The sequence below is a fragment of the Haematobia irritans genome, chromosome 3 (assembly GCF_050003625.1).
Source record: "Haematobia irritans isolate KBUSLIRL chromosome 3, ASM5000362v1, whole genome shotgun sequence".
NCBI lineage: Eukaryota > Metazoa > Arthropoda > Insecta > Diptera > Muscidae > Haematobia > Haematobia irritans.
In genome coordinates, this window is record NC_134399.1 from 72,488,469 (window position 1) to 72,515,979 (window position 27,511).

The following is a 27,511-nucleotide window of genomic DNA, read 5'->3' on the forward strand; positions in this document are numbered from 1 at the left end:
GTCAAAATTCATTAACATGAGGTTCCTAAGTTTTCGGGCCCCACGTTGGGCGCCATCTTTTGTAATGCTATTTTTTTCTAATTTGGTTGAGCTTTCAATAAAATATACAAGTATAGTAGGGATATGGATCCAAACTATGTAATGTACTTGGGTGTGCAAAGTTCCTAAGAACAAAAATAATAAAATAATAAAGCATCAACTTGGTTTGAGTTTAGAACGTACGCACGTGCTTGTTAAGCTAGTCAGTTCGGGAGATGTGGGCGGGGGTCTTGTTCCAACTGCAAACCTAAACCATTACAAAAAAAAAATTCACGTGCGCAATAATTGCCCAAAAAAAATCATGATTCCTATGGCTTATTTCGGAACATAGATGTTAAGCTCCGGGCCTCTTTACCCACCCATCCTAAATGGTTTTTTTTTCAGACGGCCAACATATTCATAAAAAAAAACCCCAACAACAACCCTTTACCTAAAACGCCTTCCGATTCACATCAACAAAGAATTATTCCATTTTAAAATATTTATTACAAAAAAAACAAAAACAATTCATGTAGCTAGGTCGCCATTATAATTCTAGGATCTCAATAACCAAATTCAATATATAAATACACATATAGATATCGAGTGGGCGGGGCAATATTCAAAAAAGTATGGGGACATAACTCTTTTTGTATTTAATTTATTAGTGGGTTAAAGAGACTTAAAAGTGCTTATAGAATACTAAAATTCTCTTAAATCTCTTTGTACTGAAAAAAATATATAGTATTTTTTTTTTTCTTTTTCTTTTTTTTTTTTTAATTATTTTTTTTTTTTTTTTTTTAAATTTAAATCACTAAATAACTTTTCAACATGTATCAAAAAAAAATTATAAAAGTCAACTTACGGTTTACATCAGCAGTACAGCATCCAACGTTGCAAGAAGGCCCCCGTGCGATGTTTGATGTTTGCTGGATCGAAATAACTATATTTGGTATTTATATGAAATAACTGTGATACATGTTAAGGAGTTAAAGTGGTTGCAAATAAGAACTAGCAAAATTAATAGTAATTGAAATTGTTTAGGATAGAATTATAAGAATAAATTGAAATGTTAGGAAAAAAATTGGGTTTTTATCGAAGAAACAACGAAAACTGAAGGTGTTGGAGGGTTTAAGAAAATTTACGGTGTTGGTTTAGAATAAAATCACTAATAGAGCCGATAATTTTGTACTTAATTAATAAGGACGAAAATTATTGATATGTCAAATTCATGGTGCAGGGATTCTCTTTCCCAGTTTAAGATTGAACTTTTGTTGAAAATTCTGTCTTCGCCGGGTAGCAATTAAAAATCCATTTAGATCTGCGACAAGAAACGTTGTATTTTAAAAACTCCTTCGTAAAAACTTCTCCAGTCTCTCGAAAACCCGAGGTCACCTTTTTCCCCACGTGGTCCGGTTTCCACGTTCACGTATTCTAGCGTGGTGAGGTTTTCCGATGGACACGTTTCAAGGGCACTTCGTCGAGAGACTGCCCTTTTGTATAAATTGTATATTGGCACGGACGAAAGCCTTTAAAACAAATGGAAATTTTTCCAATTAAATCATAGGTCATATCACTAGGACGAAGTTTAAATTACCTTTCGTACAAGGCCAAAACTTGTGTGGGTTCGTTTTCACGTTAGTGAACAAATTACAGTTTTTCTTGTCTTCTAATTCTAAAGGAAAATCGAAAAAAAACCGTGGGAGTCACTTAAAGCTATTCTTTCCGCAGAAAAAACACAGTGTAGCTACCTTTAAATCTTTTCAGAATAAAATTAAAAAGAATAGTGTATAAAGAATAAAGAATACGCAATTACAATTCTGACACTTTTCGTTTTATGATCGAATGATCTTGCCGTTGTCTTACTCGTTAGAATTCTTAACTGAAAAGAATCAGTTATGTTGAAGCAAATAATCACACAGCCCCCCGATTAAAGGCGTTTAAAAAAAAAATAGGAAAAAAAATGTAAGAAGAATAAAATTGAAATTTCTTGTCTTCTGTCCCTCAATCTGCCTAGCCTATTCACACACTATGAAATTAGCGGAACAGAAGAGAGTAGCCGTATGTCTCTCAGTGTCTCTTGTGTCAGTGATGGAAATTTGAATCATTGTACTATTCAGTATGATGTAAAGAGTGTAATAGAAAATACTCTCTTGAGTAAGAAATTCAATACCAATGAACAAAGCAAAATAAATAACTGCATAGATTTAACTACAGCCTATGGTATGGTGTATTACAATCGGTCAAGGTTTTGATATAGTACCCATATAAACCGACCCCCCGATTTGGGGTCTTGGGCTTATAGAAATCGTAGTTTTTATCCAATTTGCCTGAAATTTAAATCTAGAGGTATTTTATGACCATGTTTTGGTATAGCCCCCATATAGACAGATCTCCCGATTTTATTTCTTGGGCTTATAGAAATCGTAGTTTTTATCCAATTTGCCTGAAATTTAAATCTAGAGGTGTGCCGAAAATGGTGAGTATCGGTCCATGTTTTGGTATAGCCCCCATATAGACAGATCTCCCGATTTTATTTCTTGGGCTTATAGAAATCGTACTTTTTATCCAATTTGCCTGAAATTGGAAATCTAGAGTTATTTTCGGGCCATAAAGAGGTGTGCGAAAACGGTGAGTATTTTAGAACGATTTCACGATTTAACTCCTTAGGTTTCTAGAAACCGTAGTTTTTATCCGATTTGCCTGAAATTGTAAATATTGTGGTATTAAGGCTCACAAAAACGTGTATCGGATTAAGTTTTTATCGATGCAGTTGGTAATGCCTCCATGTAGACCGATTTCACTTCTTGAGAGTATAGAAAGCGCGCTGATCATGAAAATTGCTTGAAACTCAATGTAAAATTCCCAGATTTTATTTCTCGGGTGAAAATCTACAGATTTAAGATTTCAAATTACAAGAGATGTTAATGATTCCTCTAAACCTCAAACAAAAATGGTTCTTATAAATCCAGAATCTGATATAGTCCTCATAGGTAAAATCTTTAAATTTATCTTCGTGAAGTGTACTGGTTGGACTGCTCTGCTTGATCTGTCCTCAAACCCTCTGAAATTTCAAAGGAAACCCTAATATTTGATTCATGGTGGTAGGTGTTTAAGATTCGGCCCGGCCGAACGTACTGCTATATATACTTGTTTTTATAGAATATGTTGTCAACACTTTATTTCTATAAAAAATCTTGTCAAAATTTTATTTCTATATAAAATTTTGTCAAAATTTTATTTCTATAGAAAATTTCAAAATTTTATTTTTTTGTCAAAATTTTATTTCTATAGAAAATTTTGTTAAAATTTTATTTCTATAGAAAATTTTTTCAAAATTTTATTTCTAAAGAAAAATTTTGTCAAAATTTTATTTTTATGGGAGATTTTGTCAAAATTTTATTTCTATAGAAAATTTTGTCAAAATTTTATTTCTATGTAAAATTTTGTCAACATTTTATTTTATTTATATATTTATATATTTAGTTCCCAACAAATTTGACGGACTGCAGAGGACATGGAATGAGTTGGCCTAGAGAATGGTGCAGGGTATAATGTAGGGTATAACTAAACCTAACCATGTTTTCATAGACAATGGTATTTCTATTAGACAAATATTAAAACGAAACCATTGTTAAAAGTATCACAGCATTCAAAGAAAAAATTCAATTGACGCTAACGATTCAATTTTAGTCTTACAAAGCTATACTGTACTCCTGAATAGTTAGCTTAAAACTTCATTTAAAATTTCTCTATATTCCAGTTCACTGTTTTTCACTAAACGCTTTCGGTTGTCGTTGTTTTCATAGCCATTTACAGATGCACTTAATCCGACATGAACGCAGTTTGCAAAGACTTTGTAAGTAAAAATGCTATTAGTGTCACTCGACATGTTTAACAAGCGCCCCTTGATAACACTGTTGTAATTTATTCTTACTCATGTGTTATGGTGCTCTTTTTTGCCTGTTCACTGCGTCTGTTTTATGCCAGACTTTTTGTGGTTTTGCTACATTGGAAAGTTGTATACAAGCGGCACTGGAAGTGTGAAGATATGCACCATATAGAAATGGGATTAGAAAAAAAAAAATCAAAATGTTGATATACAATGACAAAGAATTTACTCTTCTAATAGGGATTGTAGGAGAAACAAGAAGTAAGTTCAGGCAGGCCGAATCTTACCTCGTACGTAAATACGTACACTCAAAATAAGGGGCGGTGAATTTTAGTTAAATTTTGCCTAATGTGAGAAAATGTTTCTTATTTTATTCAGTTGTTGTTGTTAACGTGAAGTATAGTACACAATTTTACTAAAAATTAATATAGTTCACAGTTTCCTAAAATGAGAGAAGTTTGCTTAAATTGAGTTCATAAGTCTCTCAAATGAGTAAATTTTAATAAAAGTGTACATGTCTTGAACTTCGTATAGCGAAAAATTTTTAAATCCAATTATTTCCTTCAACATATGAAATTTTCTAAAATAATGGAAAAAAATTATTATACCCTCCATCATAAGATGGGGGTATATTAACTTTGTCATTCCGTTTGTACCACATCAAAATATTGCTCTAAGACCGAGCATGTCCGTGAGTCGATCTCAGCATGTCGTCCGTCTGTCCGTCTGTTGAAATCACGCTTACTTCCGAACGAAACAAGCAATCGACTTGAAACTTGGCACAAGTAGTTATTATTGATGTAGGTCGGATGGATTGAAAATGGGCCATATCGGTCCACTTTTACGTATAGCCCCCATATAAACGGACCCCCAAATTTGGCTTGCGATTCTTCTAAGAGAAGCAAATTTCATCCGATCCGGCTGAAATTTGGTACATGGTGTTAGTATATGGTCTTTAACAACCATGCAAAAATTGGTCCACATCGGTTCATAATTACATATAGCCCCCATATAAACCGATCCCGCGATTTGGCTTGGGGAGCTTCTAAGAGAAGCAATTTTCATCCGATCCGGCTGAAATTTGGTACGTGATATTAGCATATGCTATCCAACAACCATGCAGCAATTAGTTTATATCAGTCAATAATTATATAGCCCCCATATAAACCGATCCCCACATTTGACCTCCGGTTTCTTTTGGAGAAGCAAAATTCATCCGATCTGGTTGAAATTTGGTACGTGGTGGTAGTATATGATATATAACAACCATGCCAAAAGTGCTCCATATCAGTCCATAATCACACACAAAAAAATATCAACTAATTTGATTGTCAATACAATTAAAATTATGTTTAAACGTAATTTGTAAATACAATTACGATTTTAGTCACTTTAGCAACCAATTTTGTTATATCAACAAACATTTTGTTATATCAACAAAAATTTTGTTGAACTTAAAAATTTTCTGTAACAACAATTTATTGTTAGCTCAAAAATTATAATATTATTTTCTGTGCATATATAGCCCCCATATAAACCGATCCCGATATTTGGTTTTGGAACCTCTTTGAGGAACAAATTGTATTCGAGTCAGTTGAAATTTGGTACATTGTGCTAGTATATGGCCGTTAAAACCCATGCCTAACCAGGTCCATATCGGTCCATAGTTATATATAGCCCTCAGATAAATCGATCCCCAATCACACAAAGATTGGTCCATATAAAGTTCATAATTCTATATAGCCCCCATATAAGCAACCCCGTATTTCACTTCTGGCTCTCTACGTACAGTGCAAAAGTCCATATCGATTCGTAATTATTTGTAGACGTACCTATACATAATTTTTTGGCTAATATATACCACGTATGGACTAACTCACAATTTAGAAAACGATATTAAGAAGTTTTAAGATACCACCGATCTGGTCATAATTGGCGAGTTTATCAACCGATGTTCTTCAAATTCAGTAGATCCGAATATTTTATGAGTCTCGAAAAACTTGCAAAATATCAGCCAAATCGGTCCAGATTTTGATATAGCTCCCATATATATCTTTCGTCCGATTTATACTCATATGACCACAGAGGCCAAAGTTTACTACCGATTTACGTGAAATTTTGCATAAAGAGTAGAATTGACATTCTACCAATGCTTGGTAAATTTTATTGGAATCGGTTCAGATTTAGATATAGCTCCCATATATACCTTTCGTCCGATTTGCACTTATATGGGCTCAAAAGCCACAGTTTTGCCGTGATTTAGTTCAAATTTTGCACAAGGGGTACGTTTAGTAGTATCGTTAAGTGTGTCAAATTTTGTTAAAATCGGTTCAGATTTAGATATAGCTCACATATATATCTTTCGCCCGATTTGGACTTATATGGTCTCAAAAGCCAGAGATTTGCCCTGACTTACTTCAAATTTTGCACAAGCGGTACTTTTAACGATACTATTGTATGTGCCAAATATGGTCAAAATCGATTTAGATTTAGATATAGCTCCCATAGTACGTACGTTTAGTAGTATAGGTAATTGTGGCAAATTTGTTTGAAATCGGTTCAGATATAGATATGGCTCCCATATATATATCTTCCGTCCGATTTGCACTCATATGACCAGGGGGGCCAAAGTTATACTCCCATTTACGTGAAATTTCGCATAGATAGCAGAATTATTATTCTAACTATGTATGTCAAATTTAGTCAAAATTGGTTCAGATTGTATATAGCTCCCATATATACGTACACCAGAGTTGGGGAAATAGGGTAGACTGTTTCATATTTTAGACCCATTTTCAATGGGATTTTCTTCCAATTGACTGGATAGTTTCCTCAGAGAATACAAATATGGCCAAAATTCTCACACTTTACACAAAATTCTGTGATTATTTCCCCATATCTTAGCCATATCCTACACACTGCAATGCCAAAATTTCCACAGAGCGGATAAGATTTAAATAAGACTCCAAGTCGCCCGACTAGACCAAATAATATATCACAACCCACACTTGACCACATATCTTGTCGAGATCTAACCAATATCCTTGTAAAATCGCCACTGCTGAGTAGCAAAAATTGTAAATATTACTCTAATTGTCCTATATCTCGAATACATATGTATCGCCTGAAAAATCATAAATCTCTTTTGTACAATTGCGTTAAAATTTCTCTCGCTTCATATTTCCCATATTTTTTACCAACATTGTGATTCATCCCAGGGCGTTAGCCGATTTAAATTTTAATTCTACAATTTTTGTAGAAGTACAAAAAATTGTTTCCATTAAAAGTATTTGTATCTGGAAATGCAAACTTTTATGTAGCTCCCAGCAAATTTTATGTAGTTGAGATGGCAACACAAATGTTTGTCTACATATTGGTGAAGGGTATAATATAGTCGGTCCCGCCCAACTTTAGACTTTCCTTACTTGTTTTTAATATATTTTCTTCAATGTAACAAAAAACTTATTTGTAACATGTTGCAATTAGAAAACTATTTTAGTTAATATTTACTATTTTTTTTGGTTTACGAGCGTAAATCACGTGAGTCGTCAAAGGAATTCAAACTAAGCATGTGAATATGCGTGGGGACTAACCAAACCTGTGGCGTATGTCATTTTTGTGACATTGCACTACAGTGCACTATGGGGCAAATGACCGGTAGTTTAAACTGATAACGTCATTCTGTTTCAGACATCCTAGTAGCTCGAAATACAAAATATTAGAAACATATGGCAACTCATTGCTTTTAAAACAAGCTGACAAAGTTGGCTGTTTTTAGATAGTTTACATTTTAAATCGCTAGTCAAAAAAACACGTTGTAGAAAATTGGCTGTAAAAAATTGACTAATAAGTGAATCTACATTGTGTAAAATGGAAAATAGTAATATCGGTACGTACAATAATATAAAAAAAAATTAAAAATTCGTTTGTGTTTGTGCGAAAAGAAATGTGTTGTGTTAAAATGGGTTTTGTTTTATAATTTTCATGTAATGTTTGTGTTTCGTGGAATGGTACTTTCTGTATTCACGTGTATTCACTGAAATTTTTGTATGGGAAGAAAGGTTATTGTGTGTACTTTCATGTGGTTTTAAGTTTAATTGCGCCAGCGTCCGGCTTACAATGAAAAATTTTAAAAATCAAAAAATTTAGAGTTTCTAAAAATAAAAAAATTTTGAACTCGTAATATTTTGACTGCAACAAGGTCAGAATTCCTTTAATGTCATATTCCAAAATTTTCAAGGAATGCAAAGTAATCTTGCATGGCATCAATAATTAAGAAAATATGTAATATTTTCGCTCGAGCCAAACAAAAATGGAAGAAACACAGAGAACAGGTGCGTCCCATTGGCTGTTTGCGGGATATGATTCACTAAATAGAAATTAAAGCTATAATAAAACTTGATCTACATGAAGGACTCGAGGATTCACAGAATAAGAGATCTTTTCAATAAAGCCATCTTTGTGTACAATTTAAAGCAAATTAAGGAGAAACTCTGGCCTCTGGGACCAATAAAGTGAATATAAGGTGAACGATAATTTGTCATGTATTGCTAGAATGTTAATTCTGTTCCCTGTGCAAAATTTCACGTAAATCGGAGTAAAACTTTGGTCTCTTTGGTCACATTTGTATAAATCGGACGAAGCATATATATATATAGGAGCTATATCCAAATCCGAACCGATTTCAACCAAATTAAGCACACTTGCAAATACTATCTATTTTACCCTTTGTGCAAAATTCGAAGAAAATCGGGGTGAAACTATGGCTTCTTGGGCCTTATATGTGCGTATCGGGCGTAAGATATATATGGGAGCTATATCTAACTCTTAACCTATTTTTCTCCAAAATCAAAAGGGCTCTATCCTGATCCAATACACATACGTGTGCAAAATTTAAAGTTAATTGGTTTATAATTGTGACCTAGACATTGAATGCAAAACCACAGTCTAGTGCAGGGTATAAATATTAACGGTTTCAGTGGGCGTGTCAGTGGGCGGATCGATCTAAAAGAAATAGCTCTTCTGACGTGATGCACGACATGTGTTCCAAATTTTAAACCGATAAGTGCATTTTTTTGAGTTTTTCCCTCAAAATCCGGTCGTTGGCCCCATTGTGCAGTTTTAAAATTATTAGCATGCCCGCCCATGCATATAAAGGGTCATGGATTGAACATCCCGACCCTTTCTAACAAACACCAAAAACTTTTGTCAGCGGTGAATTATATCAGTAATGATGGTGGCATTTCTGAGCATTTCAAAGCTTCTTTAAGTGGTTTCACCACAATGTGGACTGCCTTTCGGACTCATCTAAACATTGAATTGGGTAGCATTAAGTGATAAGAGAGAAGATTACCACCTATGATTTTTCATTCGTGAATTCCTACTCACATATCATTCGTGAATATGTGGAAGTAAATATGCTTCTTTGTGGACTTGAGTGAAATTGCACTCCCGGGTACACTTCTACTTCCAGCAAAATTTGCTTTGGTTCATACATACACAAGTTACGGAGGACTCGTACCACTTCCTGTGTCAGTGCCCAGCTTTATCCTTTAGAAGAAACAAGATACTGGGCTCCTTTTTCTTTCAGACTCTCACTGATCTACGGGAGCGCAGCTTAAGAAACATACTTGCCTTCATCAGGGCCTCTGGTTTCGTCATTCTGAGATTTCTTTCAAAGAGAACGAGCAGATGAAAGTTTCTGGGACAAAGCGGCCGCCTCGGAAGAAGAAAGATTGAAAAATCACATCGAAGGATCACAATGGACCTATACTGGTCTAAGTGGGCATCAATACAAGACATTGATGTCACCCTCAACAACCTAACCTACATACACAATATGAACTTGCAACTTCATACACAATATGAACTTGCAAAGTCTTAGGCATATCAACAGATTCTAATTCTTCTAAAATATTATCTCTTATATTGGATGAAATGTTTCTTTTATTATACGAAATGTAGTATACTCAACATGAAACTGAGTATCCTTACTCAGTTTCATGTTGAATATACTAACTCTACGGACAAAATGCCTTTATCGAAGAGTTCCTCAACTTTTGGCGAATCTTTTGTATCGAAAAAATGTCTACACTGAAAAAAAAAATCGCGTGGAATTAAAGATTACGCAACCTAAAATGAAATATTGAGGCTTTAGCTTTAAAATAAAAACGCTTCAAATATAGGCTAAGACTTATTTTGAGAATTTTGTATCTTTGGTTTAAGTTTCTTGTGGAACTAAGAAAACATTTTTTACTTTGAAGCATCAGTTATAATTTTTATTTTTAAACTGGCATTTGTTTGAACGTACAAAAAGAGAATGAAAATTCCAGAAATGAGATCTGTGTCCTAATTTTATTGATACTAGATTTAAAGCTACATAGGTCCCTAAAAACGTTTTATTTTACAGAAGCCACATCTTTGGGTTTGAATCGATACCAAAATCCTTGAAGGAAGGTCAAAATCTTTGGATCAAATACTTTTTTTTTGAGTGTAGTACTAAGATCATCTTTTTGAAAGAAAAATTCTTATACTCCTGCGAATAACTCTTCAGTATAGAGGCCGAAACTTCGATTTTCAAAATTCAAACTTCAATTACCAAAAATTTACCGTATCTTAAAATGCTGAAAAAATTCCAATATTCTTTTAAGTAAATGTCAATCTTTAAATCAGATTTTTGTTGCACACCACCCCCAAGGAGCAAATTATGAAACGCTATGCCATTAACTACAGCGGATTCATCAACGTCACCATCACACATCACATTTTGAAGGATTTTTGTTGACTTCAGCAGGATGAAAATGAAACAGAAAAAAAAACTGCAAGCAATTTCGCGAACCAAAAACTGTTGGAGTGCTATGAGGCGGATCTTTTTTGATGCTTCATTAAGAGGATTATGTCGTATTTTGCTTTCGATTTTTCTTGTACTCTTGTAGGTATTCAGGCAAGTGTGTAAAATTAATTACACTGTTGGTGACAAAGATAAAAATTTAATTTATTTCGTATTAACCTCAAAGGTCATAGAGAATAATTAAACAAGCCAAAAACGATAAAAATAACACAAGCGAAGTTAAAGACTGACGAAGTTTATATACCTCTCACAGTTGAATTGATTTCGATAGAATTGCTGCAGAAAGTCTTCCCTATTATAAAGTTTTAACAACTATGGAAAGTCTAAAGTCGGCCGACTATGTTATACCCTCCATCATTTTGTAGATCTATGTAAGTTAGGTTAGGTGGCAGCCCGAAGTAACAAGCTCACTTAGACTATCCAGTACATATTGGTACCACATTAGTGAACTTCTCTCTTATCACTGAGTGCTGCCCGATTCCACGCTAAGCTCCATGACAAGAGACCTCCTTTTTATAGCCGAGTCCAGACGGCGTTCCACATTGCAGTGAAACCACTTAGAGAAGCTTTGAAACCCTCAGAAATGTCACCAGCATTACTGAGGTGGGATAATCCACCGCTGAAAAACTTTTTGGTGTTCGGTCGAAGCAGGAATCGAACCCACGACCTTGTGTATGCAAGGCGGGGATGCTAACCATTGCACCACGGTGGCTCCCTAGATCTATGTATATTTCGGATACCATCTCCTTCTTCAAATTTATTAGGAGGTATATGTATATAAAGATTTATATTACCACATTCGAATATTTAAATCTGAAGTGTTTTAGACAACTTTTTTTTACTCTTTTGCAAAATCTCTAGAGTTCAAATTTCAACAGGCTAATGCCCTGGGATGGAGCAAAATGTAAACAAACAATCTGGAAAAATATTAAAATCTAAAACCCTTTTTATACAATTTTGCAAAAATGAATTTAATATTTTTTGGGCGATATATGTATTAGAGATAAATTTGAAGCATTTTTATATCTGAATTTTAACCTATTCGGTGGAAAGTCTCCCATTATAGTCTGTAGGATTTGACTACAATATGGGGAGTAAAATTGCATTGAACCTCGGGCGTATAATGTGGGTATTCTAGCAATATTTTATATATAAATCTGAGCCGGGTTATATTTAAATCTGAGCCGATTTTCACAACATCAGACTTTTGGTGGTCATATGAGTCTGAATCGGACGAAAGATATCTTCCATGTGGGAGAACAAAATTTGAGGGTGGTTTATATGGTTTGGTTTGGTTTGGTTAAGTTGCAGCCCGATGTATCAGGCTCACTTGGACTATTCAGTCCATTGTGATACCACAGTGGTGAACATCTCTCTTATCACTGAGTGCTACCCGATTCCATGTTAAGCTCCGAACGGCGCACAGTGGGGTTTTTGATGTCAAAAATGGGAATTAATTCGAAGTAGCTTTCCCTGTTTATAGTTTTAACTTTTTTCGGCCAAATTCACTAAAAGACATAAAACCAATCAAATTTTAAATATTTTTTAGTCCACATTTTATTTGTTTTCCATTAGTTAATTTGCAACAAAAAAAAAATCTGCTTTTTGATCTGATTTTTAACAATTATTATCATCATCGTCAGTAAAATTACTATGTGTATCATTATCATAAACACTGGCATTTTGATCACCATCAAGATTTGACTCAAATATCACCATTTGAATTGCTTCCATAGGCAAATTGTGGGGTTTCTTCTCTTTTAATTTCTCATTTCTGATATAAATGGATCCGAAGTATGTTAATTAACAGTCTTTTAAATATCTCTTCATTTGACTTTTCCATAGAACATTTTCGCAAAAAATGCTGTCTAAAATTTTTAAAATCTTTCTTTCTAGCTTCTTGCGCTTCTTCCGACAACTGTCCAATTGGAAGTAAAGCGTGGTTAATTATTTCTGCTCCAAGTAATAAATATTTGTGCACAGTTGGGGACATATAGTACCAGGGGTTGAAAAATTTATTTCCATTTCATTTCAAAATGTGCAAAAAAGTGCAGACAGCTTTTTCATCTATGCTTTTAAAAGAGTTTATTGTTTTAGAAAAAATAAACTTTTTTACTTAATTTGGCTTTATTCACAACTATTTGTCGACATATTTCTCGAAATCCTCTAATTTTAAGACTTACGAGCGAAACTAAATTTCAAATAATAACACAAGTCAAATATAAAAATAAAAAACACAAAAATAATCTTATTAACCTGAGGATGAAGGTTCCATTATTATTTTTTTTTAATTATCGCTTTAGAAAACACCCAAAACTAATTTTTAAGACACCAATAATTTACATTTATATCGCACACAAGGAAAACATAAAATAACTCCAACTTCAAACATATATACTGACACAACGGTACTTGTCAAAGACACAATTTTTGCGCTAGTCATGTGGAATTTTGTGTACTTTTACCGAATATAAAAATTTTTTCGGTTCTCCTAAATTTCATTTTTCAATTAATTCCGATTTTTGGTATCAAAAACCCCAATGTGCGGCATTCCGAATTGCAGTGAAACCACTTAGAGAAGCTTTGAAACACTCAGAAATGTCACCAGCATTACTGACATGGGATAATACACCGCTGAAAAACTTTTTGGTGTTCGGTTGAAGCAGGAATCGAACCCACGATCGTGTGTATGCAAGGCGGGCATACCAACCATTGCGCCACGTCGGCGGTTTATATGGGGACTATATAAAATTACTAAGCCTACCTACCAAATTTCAACCGCTTAGTAGAGGGCATATACTAACACCGCGTACCAAATATCAACCGGATTAGACGAAATATTCACCACCAAAAGCATACGCAACCCAAATCTGCGGATCGGTGATCGGTATATATGAGTCTGTATCTTAAATAAGCCATATCGGTCCGATATGGCTCATTTGCAATAGCATCCAACCTACATCAATAATAACTACTTGTACCAAGTTTCTAGACGGATATCGCTAGATCGACTTAGAATTTCACCACGACCAAGAATTTCAGGTCTACCATGTGTTACAAATATAATGACAAAGTTAATATACATCTTATTGTGAAGGGTATTACAATGCTAATATACCATCATCTTATGGTGGAGAGTATAAAAAGCTTGCCCGATTCTAGAGATTTTGTCTTTCCACTAATGAATTTGGTTTTAATTCCGAGCCGAAAAAAAATGAGCGATTGCACTAGCGATACATTTAAGACGCACAAATTTAAAGCTATTTATTTTAAAGAATTTTTAACTTGAAACATAGCATAATTTCTATTTGTCGAGTCTGATTTTGGAAATTGTGGTTAACACACTTTCTATGGACTTTGATAGCACATGAAGAAAAAAGTTCAAAAAACGAATAATAAAAATTTGTTACCTAGAATCAAGTACGCAAAACTCAAATTTAAAAGAGAATTGTGTCCTAAAGGTATCCTAACTTCATTTCTCTGCCCCTTTGGCTCGGACTTACGCTTTTAGTAAGATCATTTTCTAACTTAAGAAATAATTAAGGTAGCCAATTAGAATTGCAAAATATCTACACCTTCTAACTGTTGCTAAATGTATATAAAAAGGAAAAGTTAAGATGTTCAACAATAGATTTAATTCAGTAGGGAAAGGTTTTATATCCTAATTTCTTCCTTTCAAAGTCATTACCAGTGAATTCAATTTTCATGATAAAACAATAAAATACGTATAAAAGAATAAGAAAGAAGTTCAAAAGGTCTCATGTACTAAACAACCCTAAATATTAAAACCCAAATTGATTGCCATTATAATTGTTTTCTTAAACTCAAAATTATCAATGTTTCCTTGTCCTCGGGCTTTGTAATTCAATTAACTTCCCTTCTTGTGGTTTATGCGCGCACATCAATAGTATTATATTCGCTTTTCTCGAAATATAATTTAAATTTGTAGATTATAACGTTCGAATGGAATGTAATTTCACACTTCGAATGGCACATTCCAAAGGCCTCCGTGTTACCGGTGATTGAGAAGTTTTTGTCTTGGCAAAAGTTGATTTTGATAACCACATCCTCCCAAAGAGCTTGGAAATACGATGATAGCTAGAAATCTTTAAGGTATTATCCGTGGATAGAGAAAAAGAGTCATCTAGAAAGTTTTAACAAAAATCTAAAGGAAGTCATTGTCAAAGTTTGTGAAATCGCCTATTTAAATGGCAAATAAGAGTTTGGGCATGCAATAGGAAATTTTTATTTTAAATTTGTTTTGTAAAGGAGATTGTCTTTTTATTCCCATTCAGCGTAGAAAAGTGATGGGGGTATAAAAAGTTTGTCATTCCTATACCCTCTACCATAGGATGGGGGTATATTAACCCCATAAAGTATATATATTCTGGGTCGTGGTGAAATTTTGAGTCGATCTGAGTATGTCCGTCCGTCCGTCTGTTGAAATCACTAACATCCGAACGAAACAAGCTATCGACTTGAAACTTGGCACAAGTAGTTGTTATTGATGTAGGTAAGATGGTATTGCAAATGGGCCATATCGGTCCACCTTTACGTATAGCCCCCATATAAACGTGACCCTTGCGGGGACTCTAAGGGAAGCAAATTTCATCCGATCCGGCTGAAATTTGTACATGATGTCAGCATATGATCTCTAAAAACCACATCGGTCCATAATTATATATAGCCCCCATATAAACCGATCCCCCGATTTGGCTTGCGGAGCCTCTTGGAAGACCAAAATTCATCTGATTCAGTTGAAATCTGGTACGTGGTGTTAATATATGGCCTCAAACACCCATGCAAAAATTGGTCGAAATAAACCGATCCCCACACTGTTAGAAAAATATGTTTTTCATATGTTCCGATATAAACAAAATGTGTTTCGGGCACAATTTTTAAACACAATACATTTAAGTACAAACATGTAATGTTCCTAAACTAACACAAAATGTTTGGGACACATATGTTAATATGTTAGAATATATTATGTTTGGGACATGAATATTTCATAAAAATAATATGTGTGAATGTAAACATATATAAATTTACAAATTTCGAGTAAACATATATATGTTGGGATACTTTATTCAGAGAACGACAGAGAGAGAGAGTTAGTATAGAGAAAGAAATAGAGATGGAAACCGGGAGGGTTGAATAAAAAGATATCAACATAACAGAGCGAGAGAATGAAATGAGAGCAATTTCTGGGAAACCGCTTGTTTGTTGTTTCGGAAAACTGTTTCATGATAAGGCCAAAAATTTAATATGCTTAAGTCTAAATATTATTTAATTTGAATATTAGAATGAATATTCGGAACCAAGAGAATAGACATTTGAAATAAAAAACAGCATATTTGTATTACAGAAAAAGATGCGAAGAACTCAAAATTTTCGTGGAAGTGAAAATTACGTGAGGGAATGAGCACAATCTTCCTTGGGGAATTCTTCCAACCATAAACTATTTTTGGACTCAAAATGCTTCCAAACATATAATAAGCTCACATAAAACGAGCATATTAATGTTTCGGCAGTATCCAATAATATATGTGCTTCCTGTTTGGAACATATGTTAGAGAAGCGATTTTTTTTGAGGGTGCATATTTGACCTCCGGAGCCCCTTGGAAGAGCAAAATTCATCCGATTCGGTTGAAATTTGGTACGTTATGTTAGTATATGTTATCCAACAACCATGCAGGAATTGGTTCATATCAGTCCATAATCATATATAGCCTCATATAAACCGATCCCCAGATTTGACCTCCGGTGCCTTTTGGAGAAGCAAAATTCATCCGATCTGGTTGAAATTTGGTACGTGGTGGTAGTATATGATATTTAACAGCCATGCCAAAAGTGGTCCATATCAGTCCATAATCATATAAAGCAACCATATAAACCGATCCCGAGATTTGGTTTTGGAGCCTCTTGGAGGAGCAAATTTCATCATGCTGACATTTTTTCAAAAACTTGTATTTTGTCTGCTGGTAGGTCACGTTCGAAAATTAGCTAAAGGGTGATTCTTTTGAGGTTAGGATTTTCATGCATTAGTATTTGACAGATCACGTGGGATTTCAGACATGGTGTCAAAGAGAAAGATGCTCAGTATGCTTTGACATTTCATCATGAATAGACTTACGATCTTACACAACGTCGAATTTTCAGTGAATGGGCCCTAGAAAAGTTGGCAGAAAATCCGCTTTTTTATCGACAAATTTTGTTCAGCGATGAGGCTCATTTCTGGTTGAATGGCTACGTAAATAAGCAAAATTGCCGCATTTGGAGTGAAGAGCAACCAGAAGCCGTTCAAGAACTGCCCATGCATCCCGAAAAATGCACTGTTTGGTGTGGTTTGTACGCTGGTGGAATCATTGGACCGTATTTTTTCAAAGATGCTGTTGGTCGCAACGTTACGGTGAATGGCGATCGCTATCGTTCGATGCTAACAAACTTTTTGTTGCCAAAAATGGAAGAACTGAACTTGGTTGACATGTGGTTTCAACAAGATGGCGCTACATGCCACACAGCTCGCGATTCCATTTTGAGGGAAAACTTCGGAGAACAATTCATCTCAAGAAATGGACCGGTAAGTTGGCCACCAAGATCATGCGATTTGACGCCTTTAGACTATTTTTTGTGGGGCTACGTCAAGTCTAAAGTCTACAGAAATAAGCCAGCAACTATTCCAGCTTTGGAAGACAACATTTCCGAAGAAATTCGGGCTATTCCGGCCGAAATGCTCGAAAAAGTTGCCCAAAATTGGACTTTCCGAATGGACCACCTAAGACGCAGCCGCGGTCAACATTTAAATGAAATTATCTTCAAAAAGTAAATGTCATGGACCAATCTAACGTTTCAAATAAAGAACCGATGAGATTTTGCAAATTTTATGCGTTTTTTTTTTTTTAAAAGTTATCAAGCTCTTAACAAATCACCCTTTATATTGTCGAGATTTTACAAACCGACCGCCTATTCGGAGTCTTGAGTATCTAAACTCCACAATTTTTATCCGATTTTGTATAGCCCCCATATAGACCGATCTCTCGATTTGAATTCTTAAGCGTCTAGATATCCTAATTTTTATATGATCTTTCGTTGGGTGACATTTAACGACACATTTTGTCAATATAACGACACTTTTTCTATTATTTTAGAAATGTTGAGCATCTCAATTTTTATCCGATTTGCCTGAAATTTTAAATCTAGAATTATTTTAGATCAATAAACAAGTATGTCGAAAATGGGGTGTATCGGTCCATATTTTGGTATTGCTGCCATATAGACTGTCTAGACATCCCAAGTTTTATTCGGTTTGCATGAACTTAAAAATATAGAAGTAAAGGTGTGAAGAATATGGTCCATGTTTTGGAATATGATACACCGACTCCCAATTTGACATCTTGAGAGTCATACTAATTTTTAATTTTTTTTCGAGCTTAAAAGTAGGTTAGGTTAGGTTACGATGTATCATGCTCACTTCGACTATTCAGTCCATTGTGATACCACATTGGTGAACTTCTCTCTTATCACTGAGTGCTGCCCGATTCCATGTTAAGCTCAATGACAAGGGACCTCCTTTTTATAGCCGAGTCCGAACGGCGTTCCACATTGCAGTGAAACCACTTAGAGAAGCTTTGAAACCCTCAGAAATGTCATCTGCATTACTGAGGTGGGATAATCCACCGCTGAAAAACTTTTTGGTGTTCGGTCGAATCACGAATCGAACCCAAGACCTAGTGTATGCATGGCGGGCATGCTAACCATTGCATCACGGTGGCTCCTGAGCTTAAAAGTAAAAAAATACAAATACGACATAAAAACAATCTTTTTAAAAAATATTTGATAAAATAAGCTGGTGGTGAGATTTGAACCTGTGTTCCTTATTTTTTCATTCATACAAATAGAGAACATCTCAAGAAGTAGTTAGAATGTTATGCCTTGGTGTCATATTACGATCATATCACAAACCTTTGAATTGACCTTTCGACACTTCGTGTTCAATGGCGTTTGTGACTGACTGTGCTAAGGCGTTCTGTTATGATGCCAACAAACACATGTTCAACCCCCCGGTCGGAGCGAAAAAGTTTTTCAAATTGTAAAATTTAAATAATTGGAATATAGAAGTGTAATAAAAAATATTGATAAAAATAACAAGTATATACGGCCGTAAGTTCGGCCAGGCCGAAGCTTATGTACCCTTCATCATGGATTGCGTAGAATCTTCTTCTAAACACTGCCATCCACAATCGAATTACTTAAGTTGCGGTAACGCTTGCCGATGGCAAGGTATCTTAAAACCTCCTAACACCATCTTCTAAATTGTATGTAAGTCCATACGTGGTGTATATTAAATCAAAAAAGATCGATCCAATACGTATATAATTCAGTTTGACAAAGTAGACATACAATTTTGACAAAATTTTCTACAGAAATAAAATTTTAACAAAATTTTCTATAGAAATAAAATTTTCACAAAATTTTCTATAGAAATAAAAATTTTGACAAAATTTTCTATAGAAAGAAAATTTTGACAAAAATTTCTACAGAAATAAAATTTTAACAAAATTTTCAAAAGAAATAAACTTTTGACAAAACTTTCTATAGAAATAAAATCTTGGTAGATTATTTTGGCTCGAGTGGCAACCATGATTATGAACCGAATAAAATTTGAACAAAATTTTCTATAGAAATAAAATTTTGACAGTGATGAAAATTTTATTATGAACCAAATAAAATTTTAACAAAATTTTCTCTAGACATAAAATTTTGACAAAATTTTCTATAGAAATAAAATTTTGGTAGATTATTTTTGGCTCTAGTGGCAACCATGGTTATGAACAGATATGGACCAATTTTTGTGTGATTGGACCAATTTTGGTATGGTTGTTAGCGACCATATACTAACACCACGTTCCTAATTCGAACCGGATCGGATGAATTTTGCTCCTCCAAGAGGCTCCGGAGGTCAAATCTGGAGAACGTTTTATATGTGGGCTATATATAATTATGGACCGATATGGACCAATTCTGGCACGGTTGTTAAAAATCATATACTAACACCATGTTCCAAATTACAACCGCATTGGATGAAATTTGCTTCTCTTGGAGACTTCGCAAGCCAAATCTGGGGATCGGTTTATATGGGTGCTATATGTAATTACGAACCGATGTGGACCAATTTTTGCATGGTTGTTAGAGACCATATACCAATATCATGTACCAAATTTCAGGCCGATCGGATGAAATTTGCTTCTCTTTGAGGCTCCGCAACCCAAATCTGGGGATCGATTTATATGGGCGCTATATATAATTATGGACCGATGTGGACCAATATTTGCACGGTTGTTAGAGACTATATACCAATACCATGTACTAAATTTCAGCCGGATCGGATGCAATTTGCTTCTCTTTGAGGCTTCGCAAGCCAAATCTGGAGATCGGTTTATATGGGGTCTATATATAATTATGGACCAATGTGGACCAATTTTTGCATGGTTGTTAGAGACCATATACCAACATAATGTACCAAATTTCAGCCGGATCGGATACAATTTGCTTCTCTTTTAGGCTCCGCAAGCCAAATCTGGGGATTATATGGGGGCTATATATAATTATGGACCGATGTGGACCAATTTTTGCACGATTGCTAGAGACCATATACCAACATCATGTACCAAATTTCAGCCGGATCGGATGAAATTTTCTTCTCTTTGAGGCTCCGCAAGCCAAATCTGGGGATCGGTTTATATGGGGGCTATATATAATTATGGACCGATATGGACCAATTTTTGCATGGTTGTTAAAGACCATATACCAACACCATGTACCAAATTTCAGCCGGATCGGATGAAATATGCTTCTCTTAGAGGCTCCACAAGCCAAATCTGGGGATCGGTTTATATGGGGGCTATATATAATTAAGGACCGATATGGACCAATTTTTGCATGGTTGTTTGAGACCATATACCAACACCATGTACCAAATTTCAGCCGGATCGGATGAAATTTGCTTCTCTTTTAGGCTCCGCAAGCCAAATCTGCGGATCGGTTTATGTGGGGGCTATATATAATTATGGACCGATGTGGACCAATTTTTGCATGGTTGTTAGGGACCATATACCAACACCATATACCAAATTTCAGCCGGATCGGATGAAATATGCTTCAAGCCAAATCTGAGGGTCCCTTTATATTGGGGCTATACGTAAAAGTGGACCGATATGGCCCATTTTCAATACCATCCGACCTACATCGATAGCAACTACTTGTGCCAAGTTTCAAGTCGATAGCTTGTTTCGTTCGGAAGTTAGCGTGATTTCAACAGACGGACGGACGGACGGACATGCTTAGATCGACTCAGAATTTCACCACGACCCAGAATATATATACTTTATGGGGTCTTAGAGCAATATTTCGATGTGTTACAAACGGAATGACAAAGTTAATATACCCCCATCCTATGATGGAGGGTATAAAAAGTGAACATTTTTTTTTTCTTTTTTTTTTAATTTCTTCATTCAAAATGGACTTCCAAAGCACAACTTCTAAAGCAACGCAAATGATCAAAAAACGAAGTACTTTTATCCTTCCCAGCAAAAAAATGTGGAACTAGTTTTAAGGGCACATCTTTAAAAGCACTTATTATTTATTTTATCTACTCGTGAAGTTCTTTTAATTCATGTTTTTATAAATCGCTTTTTTCATATTTTCATACCCTCCACCATAGGATGGGGGTATATTAACTTTGTCATTCCGTTTGTAACACATCGAAATATTGCTCTAAGACCCCATAAAGTATATATATTCTGGGTCGTGGTGAAATTCTGAGTCGATCTGAGCATGTCCGTCCGTCCGTCCGTTCGTCCGTCCGTCCGTCTGTTGAAATCACGCTAACTTCCGAACGAAACAAGCTATCGACTTGAAACTTGGATCAAGTAGTTGTCATTGATGTAGGTCGGATGGTATTGCAAATGGGCAATATCTGTCCACTTTTACGTATAGCCCCCATATAAACGGACCCCCAAATTTGGCTTGTGATTGCGCTAAGAGAAACAAATTTCATCCGATCCGGTTGAAATTTGGTACATGAAGTTAGTATAAGGTCTCTAACAACCATGCTAAAATTGGTCCATATCGGTCTACTTTTACGTATACCCCCCCATATAAACGGACCCCCAAATTTGGCTTGCGATTGCTCTAAGAGAAGCAAATTTCATCCGATCATGCTGAAATTTGGTACATGGTGTTTATATATGGCCTCTAACTACCATGCAAAAATTGGTCCACATCGGTCCATAATTATATATAGCCCCCATATAAACCGATCCCCCGATTTAGCTTGCGGAGCCTCTAAGAGAAGCATATTTCATCCGATCCGACTGAAATTTAGTACATGGTGTTGGTATATGTTCCCTAACAACCATGCAAAAATTGGTCCACATCGGTCCATAATTATATATAGCCCCCATATAAACCGATCCCCCGATTTGGCTTTCGGAGCCTCTAAGAGAAGTAAATTTCATCCGATTCGGCTGAAATTTGGTACGTGGTGTTGGTATATGTTCTCTAATGACCATGCAAAAATTGGTCCACATCAGCCCATAATTATATATAGCCCCCATATAAACCGATCCCCAGATTTGACCTTCGGAGCCCCTTAGAGGAGCAAAAGTCATCCGATCCGATTGAAATTTGCAACGTGGTGTTAGTATAAGGCCGCTAATAACCATGCCAAAATTGGTCCATATCGGTCTATAGTTATATATAGCCGATCCCCAATCATACAAAAATTGGTCCATATCGGTTCATAATCATAGTTGCACTCGAGCCAAAAATAATCTAAAAATAATTTTTATAGAAAACATTGTCAAAATGTTATTTCTATAGAAAATTTTGTCAAAATTTTATTTCTATAGAAAATTTTTTCCAAATTTTATTTCTATAGAAAATTTTGTCAAAATTTAATTTCTATAGAAAATTTTTTCCAAATTTTATTTCTATAGAAATTTTTTTCCAAATTTTACTTCTATAGAAAATATTGTCAAAACTTTATTTTTCTATTTCTATAGAAACTGTAAACTTAATTATATACGAATTTAATCGGCCTTTTTTAGTTTAATATATTCCACGTATGAATTATGTGGTATATATTACGGTGTTAGGAAGTTTTAAGATACCTTGCCATCGGCAAGTGTTACCGCAACCCAAGTAATTCGATTGTGGATGACAGTCTTCAGTAGAAGTTTCTACGCAATCCATGGTGGAGGGTACATAAGCTTCGGCCTGGCCGAACTTACGGCCGTTTATACTTATTAAAGGGTAATTTTAACTTTTTTGTTTCAAATATGTTAAAAACAGAGTAAGGTTTGATAAAATGGTACAAATTATTTATATTTTATCGAAAAAATGTTAAATCCATCCTAGAAAATTTGCGAATTTTTGCAAATGTTTGAGGTCAAACATTTCAGGCAAGCGTTAGAATTCATTAAAAATCATAAAAAAATATTTATTTGGCAAAACATCACAATTTTTTTAAATTATATCCAAAACACCTAATTCGGATCACACCTTAAGAAGTGATGGAAATTCAATGCAACGGCTGTGGTGGACATCCGTCGTATGACCAGCCCATGTTATGTTTATCTCTTCTACGTCAATTTTTCGGATCCCAAAAGCACACTACTTTTTTTGGCGACGTTTTTTTTTTGCTGTGATGACAATCCCACGTAAAATTCATTGCAGTTGATCCGAGTTTGTACTACTTCCGGATCGCAAGTTGGATCATTAATTGTAATTGAAGCTATAAATATTTCTTTCTATATATGACCCAGTTACTTTATGCATACCGAAATTTAGGCTGTATTTATTTGTTTAATGATTATTTACTTAAGAAATGTAATTGCCAAAGATGTTATGCAAATATATACATAAAATTCTCCCTTTCGCACTTAATAAATAAAGAGTGCTGCCTTAAACCTAATTTAGAGCGTGTTATTTCAATTGTCCGTATCACAGGAAAGATATACGAATTTATATACTTACCGTTCCCAAATGGCTTCCACCTTCTCTTCGCTTATTTGAAAATGATGGATGTCTTGATGTGTGAATATAAGTTCCCAGATAGCATGTCATCATATATTCTGCTTAAGGCGAATACTCACAATCTACAAAACAGAATGTAAAAGTTTATATGGCAAACCAATTTAATATACGATGTAATTTCTTGTTTGTATTGGCCAGTTCACGGCCGCCTGGCTAACAAATGTGAGTTTCCGCTTTGTGTGATAGAAGATAACAGATGTTCTTATTTGTTTTCTTTTGCACTACTTTGGTAAATTTCTCACCCAAAACACGCTGTTAAATATATTTAAGATGATTTCCCAAAGGGGTCGTATTAAAAAAATACCTGCATAGCCCTTTTAAACACACACCATTTTAGTCCATTTGTGATGAGGACAGTTTTTGCCTTATATTTTAGCATTTGTTGAAATTTGTTACACTGAAGAAAATATTGTTGTGAGTACAATGAGAAATGAAAAATGTTATTGAACATTGGAAACAAATCTTCAAAATTATTGAAATCGTGCTTAAATTCGATGATTTTTTGTAACTTGACTATAAACCTTCAACGTATTCGGAAATGCCTTTCAGGACTTTTCTTTAAGTACGCAATGTTTCAATTGCGTAATAATTTTGTACATAATTTATGAAGTCGAGTTTGAATTTGCAATTACTCCCTCAAAAAAACCCGCTTCTGTAACACATACCCCAAACACATTTTGATTCAAGCAGATATATTTTCAGCATTGGTCCAAACAAAATATTGTTTGTATTGTTCAAACATATTATGTTTTACCTTAGGCATACTATGGTAGAAAAAAAATTTAAACAAATTTCTTTATGTATATGTATATAAAGGGTGATATGGTCAAAATTTGGTCAATATAAACTTGACGTATTTCTTTCAATTTTGCATTTAAAAAACCTGAACACTCCTCATTTTGAAGGTGTGTGTGTGTAGTATGTTGCTACTATTTTGATTTTGGAATTCACTCTTCACTTGTCAAAATGCCGTGCAAGCAAGAAGAGCAGCGTATCAAAATTTTGCTCGCGCATCGCGAAAATCCGAGCTACTCGCACGCAAAGCTGGCAAAATCGCTAAAAGTTGCCAAATCAACCGTTACAAATGTAATTAAAGTGTTTGGGGAACGTTTGTCGACAGCCAGGAAGTCTGTATCGGGGGGAAATCGAAAAACGGAAGCCGCTGAGACGACAAAGAGAGTTGCCGGTAGTTTCAAGCGAAACCCTAACCTCTCTTTCCGACATGCCGCAAATAAGCTGGGTGTATCGTCTACAACCGTGCATCGAGCCAAAAAACGAGTCGGACTATCGACTTACAAGAAGGTAGTGACTCCAAATCTCGATGATAAACAAAATACGACGGCCAAAGCGCGATCCCGGAGGCTGTACACGACGATGCTGACGAAGTTTGACTGCGTGGTAATGGACGACGAAACCTACGTCAAAGCCGACAACAAGCAGCTTCCGGGACAGGAGTTTTATACGGCAAAAGGAAGGGGAAAGGTAGCAGATATTTTCAAGCACATAAAACTGTCAACGTTCGCAAAGAAATATCTGATTTGGCAAGCCATCTGTACCTGTGGCTTGAAAAGTAGCATTTTCATAGCTTCCGGGACTGTCAACCAAGAAATTTACGTGAAAGAGTGTTTGAATAAACGTCTGCGGCCTTTCCTGAAGAAACACGGCTTTCCGTACTGTTTTGGCCGGATTTGGCATCTTGCCATTACGGTAAAAAGACCGTGCAGGTGGTTCCCAACGACAAGAACCCTCCCAACACGCCAGAGCTCCGCCCAATTGAGAAATACTGGGCTATTGTCACACAGAAAAAAATATCACCAAAATATTTCCAATTAAATAGTTAATTGATGTCGAAATTTTTTTCAATTAATAAATTAATTGGTACAATTAACTTTTTAATCAAGATAGAAACATTAAGTTAATTAAGTCAATGATTGAAAAATTTAAAATTTTTAATTAAAAAGTTAATTGATAACTTAACTTTTAATCAAATTCGGAAGACTAAGTCAGTTAAAAAAGTGATGAATATTTTTTTAAATTTTTAATTAAAATTTTTTTTCAAACAATAAATTTTTAATCCAAATAAAAATTCTAAGCCAATTCAGAATGTAATTGAAAACAGTTACCTTTTTTTAATTAATAAATTAATTGAGTTTTGCAATCAACATCAATTAAATTTTTAATTGAATCAATTAAAAAATTAATTGAAATTTGGTAATGAAATCAATTAATTTTTTAATCAAGAATTTTTTCTATGCCCAATTAAAACTGTGATTAATACTATCATTTTCGTGATTGAAGACATTTCAATTAAAAAATTAATTGGATCAATTAATTTCGTGATTGAATCAGAAAAAAAATTTGTGTGTGCAAGCGGAACCTAAAGAAGGCCAAAAAAACTGCTAAGGACGAGCAGCAGTTCAAGGCAAACTGGCTTTCTGCGGCGAAGAAGGTGGACAAAGTGGCTGTACAAAATCTGATGGCAGGTGTCAAGCGTGAGGCCCGGCAATTCGGATTTGGAAAAGCGAAAGCCTAACTGAATATTTTTCTATACTAATTGAACTTGAAAAAGAAATTTAATTTGATTTTTTAAATAAACGATTTCACCGATTTACACGCGTTTTCCCTTGACCAAATTTTGACCGTATCACCCTTTATTGAGGCGCTAATTGGTTACTTCCATTCTTTTACTTGCAACATACTCTTTAGGTATCTCCTTCTAAACACATAATCTTTTTAAGGCCCCAAATCGTTAAACATTTATTGGCTTGCAACATAATGTCTTAAGTATAAATTTAATTGTGTTGGAATACAAATAAAAACATATGTTTGTAATTTATTTGAATAATACACCCAAAACATTTATTTATTTATATTCAAAATATGTAAGTCGATAAGCAAACATGAACGTTTACTCAGCAACCTACATAATCTACAACCTTTTTCGTTGCAACTAAATTTGCAGTTTGCCATTTTTATAATTTTCCTCTATTCTCTGTCACTCTCTCTGACGTTTCTAAATATAGATATGTTTACACCCAATGACATTATATTTAAAAAAATGTAATGTCCCAAACATAATATGTTCTAAGATATTATCATATATGTCCAAAAATATAATAGTAGTTTATGAACATCTTGCTTGCTCTTAAAAATATGCTAAAATTTTAGTTCCAAACATATAATTTTTACACCGATACATATGAAAAACCGTATTTTTCGTCCGTGCAGTTTTTCTTGTTAATTGTGGATTTTCATTCCAGCACTTCCCAGTGCTACATGCATTTCCAGTCCCACCAAATGTAGAATTTATTTAATTTGGGAAGTTATATTCAAATGTTTACACATTCATGTATTAATTTTAAATTTTTGATTTTCGGGAATTATTCCATAGATTGGTGGTCATTCTATTGACAAAACATCGAGATAGTGGTCTCAGAATCTTGGTCATGATGAAGTTCCGAGTCGATTTAGCTATGTTCGTTCGGTCGTCTTTTGAAACCACGCAAACTTCCCAACGTAGCAAGCTTTCATCTTGAAACTTGGCACAAGTACCCAGCAAAAAAGCGTCGTCAAAAAGTACTGGAGATGTTCTTTTTGGATCCGGAAGTGGTGCAAAATTGGCGCAGAAGCGATGAATTTAACATGGGCTTGTC